This window comes from Petromyzon marinus, chromosome 37 (genome assembly GCF_048934315.1).
Source record: "Petromyzon marinus isolate PM22_M1 ecotype Great Lakes invasive population chromosome 37, UKy_Petmar_22M1.pri1.0, whole genome shotgun sequence".
In the NCBI taxonomy this organism is placed as follows: Eukaryota; Metazoa; Chordata; class Hyperoartia; order Petromyzontiformes; family Petromyzontidae; genus Petromyzon; species Petromyzon marinus.
In genome coordinates this window covers 19588048-19600379 of record NC_133703.1, presented here as the reverse complement: position 1 = coordinate 19600379, position 12332 = coordinate 19588048, and the positions used below count along the sequence as shown (strand labels likewise).

Below are 12332 nucleotides of genomic sequence, written 5' to 3'. Positions count from 1 at the left end.
TGTGCCCCCCACCCCCACCCCCCATCCTCCCCCGCCCCACCAACTCGAAACAAGTGGAATACCAGAATCAAACCCGAAGACACAGCGGGGGGGGGGGGGGGGGTGGGGGGAGCTGTACAGCGCAGCCACAAACCGCTTAGCAGTAGCACGGCCAGTAACTTAGTAAACCTTGTGATCACTGCAGTCCATTGGCGTGACCGCAGCTCTGCAAGCCGCCCGCATACAACTCTGCGTGGTCATCGTCGATCACGTCTTCTCGCCGTTTCCGCGATTGATTCCGCCCACTCCCCCCCCAACTTGTTTCGTGTGGCCACAGGACACGCGCGCGTGATGAATGTCACTCGCCGCGCATCGGAAGCTCAGCGGGGTCTCTCGATGGCCTGGACATGGGCGTCTTTTGATTGGCCGCACGCCGCGCGTGACACGGGCCGCTGTGCACTACTACTGCTGTTGTTATGCTGATGCAGAGGGCAGTCACGGCAACAATGCATTGACGCCTCGGAGCTCTGCTCCAGTGTCCGTGCGTCTCTCGCCTTCGCCTAACCTGGCACTGACCAGCGCGGTGAAGTATGGTCAAACAACCCACCACCCGCACAGCTTGCGGAGGTCAACGTCCACCGTCCGGCAGTGGATTGACACGCAGGGGTTGTGTATGTGCACCAAATGTAAACCAATTTGATGTTACATTTAATCTTAAACCAATCGATACGCTGTCCTCCCCCCCCCCCCCCCATATCGCTATCCCTTTCGCTGCTGATTTGCCTGCAGCATGCCTGAACTATTACGTGACTCGGGGCCACAGCAATATTCAGCCTCTCCCCCACCCATCGGTAGATACTGAACACCCAAATTCACCGCAAGGGAGAGAGAGAGAGGGATGCTCTGGAGCTCGCGGAAAGCTTCACTTTGATGTCTTCGCGCAGAAAACGGAGCGCGCAATGGGCCCTAAAATGACTGCCGCTGACTCGCTTCACCCACCACGCCGGGTGGGTGGGGGGCGCAGAAGTTCGCGTCGCCCAAGTGCCCTTGCCACGAAAAAGTACGCGAAGGCCATACGGGGGGGGGGGGGGGGGGGCGGGGGGGCGGGGGGTTGGTGGTCTTTGCCCTTGGTAGATCGTCCCATGTTTATCCGTGGCACTGTTTAGGAACGCAACACCGATCGTTGTGCGAGTGTTGGGGCGTGATGTCCGGACGTCTTCGCTCCACGTGCCGGGGTTTTAGAGTTGCCACCTGTCCGGAATTTGACCCGGACAAGTCTTTGGGAATCGGCGTCATCTGCGATCAGGCGGCAGGGATTTAATTTGGTTATCGAGATCTGGTGCCGGTGTATCGCTGTGTTGAAATGTATTGCGGGAGACTGCTCCGCAGGTGTTGACACTAAATGTCGTGCTCGCTGAAAAAATGAGACTGATGCACAGTGCTGAGACTCGATCGAGTAGCTCGCTGAGAGAAGAGTCCCAAGTTTATTTGTCGTTTGGGAGGACTCAAGCGAGCGGAGTGAGTCTCGTTTAGCGAGAAACGAAGCTGCGGTGGGATTCATCGATGTGACGAATGCAAATACGGCGACGGAAGCGATGAAGCGAAGAGACATCAGGCGCAGAAAAAAGGCAACTTTAATGAAGCAAGATGGGGTCGCAACTGCAGGCTGCTGCTGCTTCTGCCTCCCTGCTGTCATTTCAAATACCTGACTCGAGTCTTTGAAACTCTCCGTGGGCCTGACGCCACCCCATCTCGCCTCTCTCATCTCCTTCCATGTCCCCACCTCTCGTCCTCTTCGTGTCCCAATATCTCCTCTCTGCCTCTCTCTCTCTCTGTTCCTCTTCTCTGTGCCCAGTCCCCGTTGTGTCGGTCCTTCTCCCTTCTAGCACCCCCTCCACTGGAATCAACTTGCCCTATACATCGAGCAGCACTTGCACCATAGTCTCAACACTGCCATAGACGCAACACTGCCATAGACTCAACCCTGCCATAGACTCAACACTGCCATTGACTCAACACTGCCATTAGACTCACCACTGCCATAGACTCAACACTGCCCATAGACTCAGCACTGCCCGTCCATTAAGGCAGTCCCTCTCTTTAACCTCCTTCCGTCCCTCTCTTAAAGCCTCGCCTCTTCTTCATCGCCCATTCCCAGCCTCTTCACCCCCCCCCCCTCGCTACACCTTTCATGTCGCTCACAGGTGACAACCCTGCCTTGTCCTACGCGGATCGCTCTCGGAGGACGCGGAAAAATGATGAACCTCGTGCTTTTGGAGGTCACCACCACCACAACACGGCGTGAGGCCCGGTGCGGATCGCCGGCGTGAGGCCCGGTGCGGATCGCCGGCGTGAGGCCCGGTGCGGATCGCCGGTGCGGATCGCGGCACGTGGTGAATGGTCGCGGCGCAGTTAAGGAGCGTCCAGGCCAGCCGGCCAGCGCCCGATTGATCACAACGGGCTGTGAATTGTCGCAGCGACCACCGCGCGCGTCGTGCCTACGTAGCGTTGAAGATATTTGGTGATCGTGCGTCACCCAACAATTCATGCAGGAGAATTGGGGGGGGGGGTTGGGATTTTTGGCATGAAATGAATTGGAAAATGCAAATTTCACACCTTGAGGGGGGGGGGGGGGGGGCGAGGGGAGCGGATGGGGGCACAGACATTGCCTGAAGTCCTTCGATGTATACGAGGCGGATCTCGACGGTGCCGCGTCAGAGTCTCCGACACGACTGTTACTTCGTTACTCGCCCTCCGAGGTTCCTTGCTCGCTCGCTGACTCACCCGCGCCGCTCACCCACGCCGCTCACCCGCCCCGCTCACCTGCCCCGCTCACCCGCCCCGCTCACCCACGCCCCGCTCACCCACCCCGCTCACCCCCGCGCCGCTCACCCGCCCCGCTCACCCACGCCGCTCACCCACGCCGCTCACCCGCCCTGCTCACCCACGCCGCTCACCCGCCCCGCTCACTCGCCCCGCTCACCCGCGCCGCTCACCCGCCCTGCTCACCCACCCTGCCCGTCCGCACGCAACTCACGCAGTCCATGCTTTGAGTAATTCTCTCCCCTACGCTGGCTCCAAGTGATGTTTGGCCAAGCAGTGGCGTCGTGCTTTTGAAGTCTCCTTTTTTGCCAAGAAGGTTTTAATAAAGATGGAGAAACACGCGGGCGGGCGGCCGGGCGGGCGAGGGGGGGTTCTCTCTTGCCCCTTTGATCAGGCCACGAGTTGAATTACGGGCGGCGGCTGCTGAAGGCGAGCGGCATTGAGATGAAGCCACGCGGCAGATCAGTAGGGACACCTGCAAAGACAATCGCCAATGTCTTGAAGAGAGGCGAGGGGAGGGGGTGGTGGTGGTGGTGAGATGGGCGTCGAGCGTTAGTCTCGGTGACGCCGATCTAGCGCAGGGCAACAACGGAGAGAAAAAAAAGACGCTCGCTCGCGTGCACCCGTGCCTCGCCGCTGTTGCATCACGAACCTCGACGTGGCGCGGAGTCTCCAAGTGGAGCGAAGACGCGGCGCCAGAATGAAGCGGCGGCGGCTCGGGTCTCGCCTGCAGCGACACCGCCACCCGCCGACATCGCCACCAAAGACAAAGATCCCCCCCGACACGGCCTCGATACTGTTGGGGCAAGTACTGATTAGGCGAGCCGCGTCTACGAAGGCCGGCATGGCATGGGGGGGGGGGGGGTGGGGGGTCAGCACCACGCCAGGCCGCCTTCCCCTACCCAGTGGCGATGTAGATCGCACCGGGGACTCATTTAAGGCGGAGTCGACCTCGGGGAGGCCCTGGGACCGGTTCGTAAAATCGTCACCGGTGTTGGTGGCCCTGAGCGGGAAATCGAACTCGGGGCGCCGGGGTCGTTAGCGCACTCGTGCTGACCGCTGCACCACCGCTCATCTCGAGGCACCGATTCGGAGAGCAACGGTACGCGCAGCCCTGCAGCCGTGACCCCCTCCCCCCGTTGTGTTCGGGAGGTGGGGCCGCGGCGTGGTGTGGGGGGCATATTAATACTTGGGGGATGGTGGGTACGACACGGTCCGTGTTGAATTTGAAACAAATGCTAAAAATCCTGCTCTGCCTCTCACCCCCCCCTCCCCATCCTTCCTTGCGTGTTCCGTTCAAGGCTGCGATGTTCATCATCGCTTTGTTTGCCACTCGATGTGAAATGTTGCACCAACATTGCTGTTAAACTTGACTGAAAGGGTTTACGTGCGTACTGCACGGTGAACTTCTTCCGCACCGTACGTGGTCAACCGCGCTTATCGGAGGTGCGGGGGAAGGTCAACAAGCTACACACACACACACAAAAAGCAGTTCTAAATAAAAATGAGTTTGTCAATCTAGACGATGATGATTTAAAAGTGCGAAGCCGCAGAAGCAGCGCATCTGAACGCACGTGGGATCGGCTAGGGGGGAGTTGGGGGTTGAGCCTTCAGCAGTGGGGTGAACATGGCTCCACGACCTTGCCGTGGGATCGTTGGAGAGTCGGCGTGGCATGGCCAGAGGGCTGTTTGTGGCTGGGATGTGATGTGGCCACAGAGGCCGGGTTAATTCAGTTCCATGTTGGGTGGGTTGAAGATTCATCGTGGTGGGGGGGGGGGGGGGAGGCGGGAGGGGTTACGTTTTCTTAGGGGGGCTATTTGTAAACGGTTATTGTTTTAGGGTGCGCGGGTCACGTGCGTTGTGCTTGAATGGTTATAGGGTTATGGCTGTAGGGTTATGTAAAAAAACGAAAACCAAGTTTATGGTTATTGTCGCCGGCCTACAGAGTCGAGCGGTTACTCTGTAGATGAATCCGCTTCGGGATTGCGGTGCCCCCGTATACGCCGCTCGTCAGATGGACGAACCACGCCGGTGACCTTTAACCCGGGGAGAGCACCCCGTGAACACGGTGAGCCACTGTCACGTGCTTGACGTTCAGCGACGACTTCCATCGGACGCGAAGCGACGTGCTGCTGCTGCTGCTGCTGCGTGAGACATTGGCGCTCATCTCCTGTTCAGATACCGGCGCTGGAAATTCCACATTACTATGGCGGGCGCGAGTATACCTAGAGAATAACAAGGACAACATCCGCTGTTGACTTCCGCCCACAGAGTGGTACTCATTTATATCGACCCCTCCCCCCCCCCGGGAGATGGATCCTTGCCGGAGTCAAACCGCCCCGACCAGGAGTTGAACTCGCAACCTTTATGATTGTGAGCCGCTGCCCTCTGCCGCGAAGCTACCTGGCCGCGTCGTCAATCAAATATATATATAGGCCTCCTGTCAATCCACTGCTGGATGAGAACGCGCAACATTATGATATACAACGTGCGGTCAACAACGAACTTTTGTAGCAATGTTGCACTTCCTTCGCACCGTACGTAGCCACTGCCGTAACGTCGGACTTATTTCTGTGACATCCTCCTTCCAGGGTCCTCCCCCCCCCCCCCTTTTATTTTCTCCGTCGCGATGCGAGTCGCACCGTTTGCACGATGCTGCGACGTTCGGTCACCCGGTCGATCCACCCGGTCGATCCACCCGGCCGCGAAATCGAACACTCCGCGTGCGTGCCACGTGTTTGAGTGCAATCATCTCGTGGCTATTCCAGACCAGCATTATCCAGCAGTATCAATTCGACAAAAGCAAAACTCCACACCGGTTTGGCCATTCAGCGTCTCATCGGCAGAGAAGGGCTCACTTGCGTGGCTTTCTACACAAGCAGAACTCTGGCCCGGTTTCAACATTCAGTGTCTCATCAGCAGAGTCGGGCTCACTTGCGTTGCTTTCTGCCCAAGCAGAACTTTGGCCCGGTTTCAACATTCAGTGTCTCATCAGCAGAGTCGGGCTCACTTGCGTTGGTTTCTACGCAAAGCAGAACTCTGGCCCGGTTTCAACATTCAGTGTCTCATCAGCAGAGTCGGGCTCACTTACGTGGCTTTCTACGCAAAGCAGAACTCTGGCCCGGTTTCAACATTCGTCATCTCATCAGCAGAGTCAGACTCGGGGTTTGTTTCTGGCGGGTGCTGGAATTCGGCGCGTCTTGTCTGGATTACGGGGGGGGGGGGGGGGTGGTTTAGTTGGGACTCCCCCTGATATGAGTCGCCCCAATTGTCATTCGCTTCGAGTGTGAACGCGCGCCACACCCAGACTAAGCAATTCAGCATGCACAACATCAACGACGCATTCACTCACAATATGTCTATTGTTTCTGAACCGTATACAGCAGAGACACACGCGCGCGCGCGCTCGCACGCGAACATAAACAGACGCACGCATACCCACAGATATAGACAAAGATCCCCCCCTATATAGCCTGAACAGACTGTTGGGGCAAGTGCTGTTCGCGAGCGGCACCCGTGAAGGCCGGCACGGCACACGAGGGGGTGGGTGGCCAGCGCCACGCCCGACCGCCTTTGTCTCCCCAAGTGGCGATGTTTACGACACGCCGCACCGAGTACTTATTTGAGGTTGAGTCGACCTAGGGGAGGAGGCAATCTTTGCCACTGTTATTGATCGCGAGCAGGAGTCGAACTCGGGACGCCGGGTTCATTGCACAGTGCGCGAACCGCTCCACTACCACTCCCCACACACAAAGACTAAGATTCCCCGTATAAATATTAACATACTGTTGGGGCAAGTGCTGTTAGCGAGCACACACACACACTTACATACACACTTTCACAATTGCACAACAACAACACCCGCCATTCGCCACTAATAGGGTGGTGACGTCACCACGGTGCTCTGTGCCAGGCTAGGTGCACCTTGAGGCCACATTAAGTGGGAATAGGGTTTTCCCCTTTTTTCTGGCAACAAAACAGGTGTTAAGTATTTTGATTTAAAGCTTTCGTGACTGCAGGGATTCATATTCTTGGTTCTTTCGGTATTGTCACGTAGAAGGGAAACAATAAAATAATAAACATTTGTATTGTTTTATATTTGTATTATTTTATTGTTTCCCTTCTACGTGACTTTACCGAAAGAACCAAGAATATAGGTGTTAAGTAGATAAAACGCCATACTGAAACCTTTTACAAGGAATTATGTCTGCATTAACCACAATACTTGTGGTCAAAATGCAACTAATAAAACACACTGATAATATACGCAAGACAATGCATATATTATCAGTGTTTTTTTTATGCAGACATGATTCCTTGTAAAAGGTTTCAGTTTGGTGTTTTAACAACTTAACACCTGTTTTGTTGCCAGATACAAGGGGAAACACCTATTATCATATTTTGGTACTGACAAAGGAGGTCCCATGATGTAGATGGCAGGAGGTCACGGGACAGACCCAGATGTTATGGGTTGACTGACTGAGATGACTGGCAGATACACCACCTATGCTCCGGCCTGTACCACTTGTGATAGGATCATTGCCTCCACCTGCCTAGTAGCGTCCTTCCTGAGCCTCCTCCTCCTCCTCCTCCACAGAGGTCGATCTTGACACCGCTGGTACCAGTTACTAGTCCACATCCTCCTGTACTGCATCAGCTCCATCTCTTCTCCAGCCGGTGCCGCGTCCGTTTAGCCCCCTCTAACCAGCGACGTGACCCATCCAACGTATCCTCGTCTGCGGGAAGAGCTCACTTATGGCACCGTGTCAGGATATTTCAAGGATCTGTGAGCTCCGCGCCGTGTGATCCAGCCTCGTTAAACCCAGGATGGATGTTGTCCCATGTGTCGTGCAGCTGCTCCTGCAAAAAAAGGAGGCCCCAGGTGTTGCGAGCACGCGAAAAGGGAGGCCAATGACTGCTGGCGAGAAGAACCTGGCAGGAGATTCGTCGGGAGCGACAGGCCAAAACGGCTTCAGGACGCAAATGCAGCGCAACAGCCGATGGCAAGGCAATGCCACCCGGGGGATTGCAGAGTGAGACCGCCGCTGCCGAACTGGAACTGGACGCGGGGTCCAGATGCAACAACTCCTCCAGCCTCTGCACCAGCACCCCATGACCCATGGAAGTCGAGGCAGTGGAGTGCTCAATTGACGCGTGGTAGGCAGGCATGTGCTTTGTCTTAGTGGGTGGCGGCGTTGGTGGTGGTAACTAGCTCCACGTTTCGCAGCAGGGTCTCCAACTCCCTCCCAGAGTTAGTAACACTTAACAGGTCATAAGCATGCGCCTTGACACAGTTGACCAGGAGAGAGTCATCCCTTGACCACATCCACGCATCGATCAGCCTCCCCATTGTATATCCGTGCAAGATGGAAATTCCTCCGGTGCAGCCGTGGACAGCTTCTCGGGCTCCGTGCTGATGGAAGATGCTGCGTGCTGTAGGGGGCCGCCAGAGGACGTCCCTCTTGCTGCCCAAGGTAAACAGTGAGCAGCTCCGACTCCTGGCCACCACCGCGACGACCGTCCTGAATGATTGTGAGCAGAGGGCCTGGGACTCCGAAAGCCAGGAAGGATAACCCAGAGCCCCTGGCCTATTCGTGTTGTTGTGGGCCCTGAGCAAGATGAACAAAGCAGAGATGTAGGTCCCGTTGAGATTCCCTACACCTCTGCTGGAGCAGGCGGATACAACGGCGTTTGGTGGATATTTTTCCGGTACGGCCATCGGAGGCTAAAAAAGGCAACCGGGCAGAACCCTCTTGGCAGAGAGCCACGAGACTCGGCGAGCCTTCCCCGAAATACGAAGCGGAGACATCCTTCGAAGGCCACCCCTTGCAGCCATATCTCGAGCTGCTTCAGAAGGCCTCTCCCTCTTACCATCCCGCTTCAGTTGTACCGCACACAATCAGCACGTCCTTCAGGGACGACGTCCACAGGACTCATTGCGCACACACAAAGCGCTCTCCACACACGAACCACAATATCCCTTTGCTGATCTCGTGAAGGGGCATAAACCATCGTCGCGCGAACTCCGCTCATCATCCTCGCAGCAGCAGCAGCAGCGACTTTTAGGCTGACCATCGAACAGAGACGGTGGGTCACCGCATCGCGCGGCGCTTTCAGATGCGCTTGTGCGGCCGTCTGGAACGTTCTTTCCTTCCGAGGTTAGGACGCCCACTGGAGCTGTGCACTTTTAAATCATCTCGATCGAACACTCAATTTTTTTTCCGAACTGCTTCTTGTGTTTAGCTTGTTGCCCTCACCCCCGCACCCCCGATCAGCAACGGTTGGCTTCGTACGTCGCGAAAGAAGTTCAACATACATGCGGTGCGCACAGCAATAGACATCGCTACGTACAACATCCTCAGCGCCGTCCGGCTTCAGGGTCCTCCCTGCGATCGCACATCTCTGGGCGCCACCTCAATGCCTCTGTCGCTCACTCGCCCTCCTCCTCCCTGCACACCACGCACGTCCCACCCGTCACGACCTCCTCCTGATCCTCGTCCTCCCTGCACACCACGCGTGTTCCATCCGTCACGACCAGCTCATCCCTTCGTCTTCAATGATCACGTGTTCGTCGCTTCGTGCGCAGTCTCGCCCGCGTCCTGTTGCGAACCGTCCAGTCCATTCAACAAAATAGGATGGAGGAGGCATCGTCGTAGTCATCATCGTCATCATCATTATCATTATCGTCATCATCATCATTATCATCATCATCATCGTCACAGCAGCGCGTCACCACTCCGCTACTCCTGACGGAATTCACGTGGCTCATCAACCACCTCCGTGTCAAGCTACAGCTGTTGCGGCACGGTGACACCAGCCACGCGAAGAATCAGGCGGCAGATTCAAGAGATTCGGACCGAGACCCATAGACTTACACGGTGGCGAGATGTCAACTATCTCGCCTGGTATGCAGGAGGTTAGTGGATACGATCCCGACCCTGACGCCTGCTGCTGTAGATTTGTAGTTTCTCTCTCCTCGTGGTCGCGTGGATTTTTCTCCGGTGTCCTCCGGTTTTCCCCTGCACATTTAGAATCAACGCCACGCGTTTAGAGTATTTGGCTGCTATAAATTTCCACACGACGATAAGCCACTTCGTTGAGCTATCATTTGTGGCCAGGTCGCTTCTGAAAAAGAGCTACATAGCTCAGTGAGCCTGACCTGGTAAAATAAAAATAGTTGCTATTTAATAGATTCGAATACAGACCCATACACTCGCATAGAGGCCCAAAGACTCACACAGAGATCTTTAGATTATCACTGAGACCCATAGACTCAGAGATCTATAGATTTAAATACAGACCTCTTGGCTCGCATAGGGAGCCATAGAATCACACAGAGATCTATCGATTCAGATACATACCCAGAGACTCGCATAGAGACCCATATATTTACACAGAGATCTTTAGATTATCACTGAGACCGATCGACTCACTTAGAGATACAGTATATATTCAGATACAGACCCACAGACTCCCATAGAGAACCATAGACTCACAGGGATCCATTGAAGGAGGCATCGTCACAGCAGCGACGATTCACCATTCCTCTACTCCACACGGAATCATCTGGGCTCATCAACCAACTCTGTGTAGAATCGCAGCTTTTTGCTCTTAGAGTCTGCAGTCAGCATCAGCGGTATGCAGAAGAAGATAATGTTTAAAAAAAAAACCGATGACTTCATGAAAAATAAGAATAGGTTTTACCCTTTCTGGCAATAAAACAGGTTCTCTGCTGTGACGCTGGTGACACTTGGCCATAAAGAAAGCTGCTGTATCTGGTGCAGGCCAAATCAGTTTCAAAGACAATGCATCATTTATTATAATCAGAGCTTGTTTGTTGGCATATTTCACGACAAGCGCGTGTGATTAATGCAGTAATTTAATTCCTTGCAGAAGGTTTCTATTTGGTGTTTGAACATCTGAACACATTCCTGTGTTTGTTGGCAGAAAGAGTAAAACCTATTCTTACTTTTCGTACTTTGATACTGGCAAAAAAAAAAACCTCTAAAAAAGCTCCCGCGATAAACTATTACCGCGTTGGAGTCTTCTAACAAATACATACCGAGGACAAACAATGGGCGTGTCGATAGCCCCAGATCCATAACCGGAGATTGTGGCCGTGTGCGTGCTCAGCCCCCGGTTCGAGTCGCCCCTTCTTTAATTTTTTTTGTTTGCACGGCGGTCGCGATCGCGCAGGAAAATAAAAAAAAGACATAAAAGACTCCGTTGACGTTCTGCCGTACAGCTCCGCAAATCGCAGCGACACTGCGCCCTGAGAATATCACTACAAGGCAGATTGAATTCCCACACTTGTGCAACACAGCCATTAGGTGCGCCACGTGACTTCGTTTCTGGCCGAGTGGCGGTGGTGGCGGTGGTGTTGGTGGAGTGTGGGCGAGCAGGAGCCGGGTTTTTTTTTGCCAAACTGTGTATAGGGGTGCCATGGTGAAAAACCCTCAACAATGGTCGCTTCGTATTTTGTGTCAAATCATAATAAGGACATTCGTAACAACGGTGACGCGCGCGCACACACACACACAGAGAGAGCTAGCGAGCGGTTATCGCGTGAAGGATGAACGCTTGGGTGCACTCACCGGCTGTGTCGGCGAAGGGCGAGTGCCCCGAGAGATAAGGAAATTATCCAGGCGCTGATTTCAGCCACAGGTCGGGCCGCAAACTACAAAGTGATCCTTCGGCGTTTTAAATGTCAAGTCTCGGTGGAGGGGGTGGGTGGGTGGAGGGGGTGGGTGGGGGGGAAGGCCGGGGGAGAGGGGAGGTGGGCGATTCAAATCTGATTTCTTGCTCGCAATGAGAATCCCAGGAGGTTGCTCGTCGCCTCGGTTTTGCACAGCCCCGAGGCGCGGTGGTCCACGAACACAAAGTCCCGCCACTGAATCGCATTTGCACGGTAAAATAATCGTGATAATAATAATCATCACCCTGCAGTCACCGCACGGCTGGGACAAAGACCCGAGATGAGGGTACGACGCCGCCGCGTGCCGTATCATTCCGCGGACTGTATCATAGCGCTCAGCCGCACGGCTCAGAAACTGTGCTGTAACGGCCGTGTTCCGCGTTATAACAGGCGCATGCTACGTTATAACAGGCGCGTTCTACGTTACAACAGGCGCGTTCTACGTTATAACAGGCGCATGCTACGTTATAACAGGCGCATGCTACGTTATAACAGGCGCGTTCTACGTTATAACAGGCGCGTTCTACGTTATAACAGGCGCATGCTACGTTATAACAGGCGCGTGCTACGTTATAACAGGCGCGTTCTACTTTATAACAGGCGCGTTCTACGTTATAACAGGCGCATGCTACGTTATAACAGGCGCATGCTACGTTATAACAGGCGCGTTCTACGTTATAACAGGCGCGTTCTACGTTATAACAGGCGCATGCTACGTTATAACAGGCGCATGCTACGTTATAACAGGCGCGTTCTACGTTATAACAGGCGCGTTCTACGTTATAACAGGCGCGTTCTACGTTATAACAGGCGCATGCTACGTTATAACAGGCG

The 12332-nt window shown here is 54.7% G+C and overlaps 1 long non-coding RNA gene across 2 annotated transcripts; it reads right to left on the bottom strand.

Moving 5' to 3' along the window:
• Positions 1–2926: 2926 nt before the first annotated feature.
• Positions 2927–12125, bottom strand: LOC142930189 (uncharacterized). Of its 2 annotated transcripts, XR_012946250.1 has the most exons (6): positions 11398–12125; positions 10300–10421; positions 9679–9822; positions 9155–9306; positions 3455–3598; positions 2927–3277 (listed from the first exon to the last, which is right to left on the bottom strand). It is a non-coding gene; the product is annotated as an uncharacterized LOC142930189 (long non-coding RNA). The 2 variants fall into 2 exon arrangements; XR_012946251.1 differs by lacking the exon at positions 10300–10421.
• Between the last annotated feature and the right edge of the window lie 207 nt (positions 12126–12332).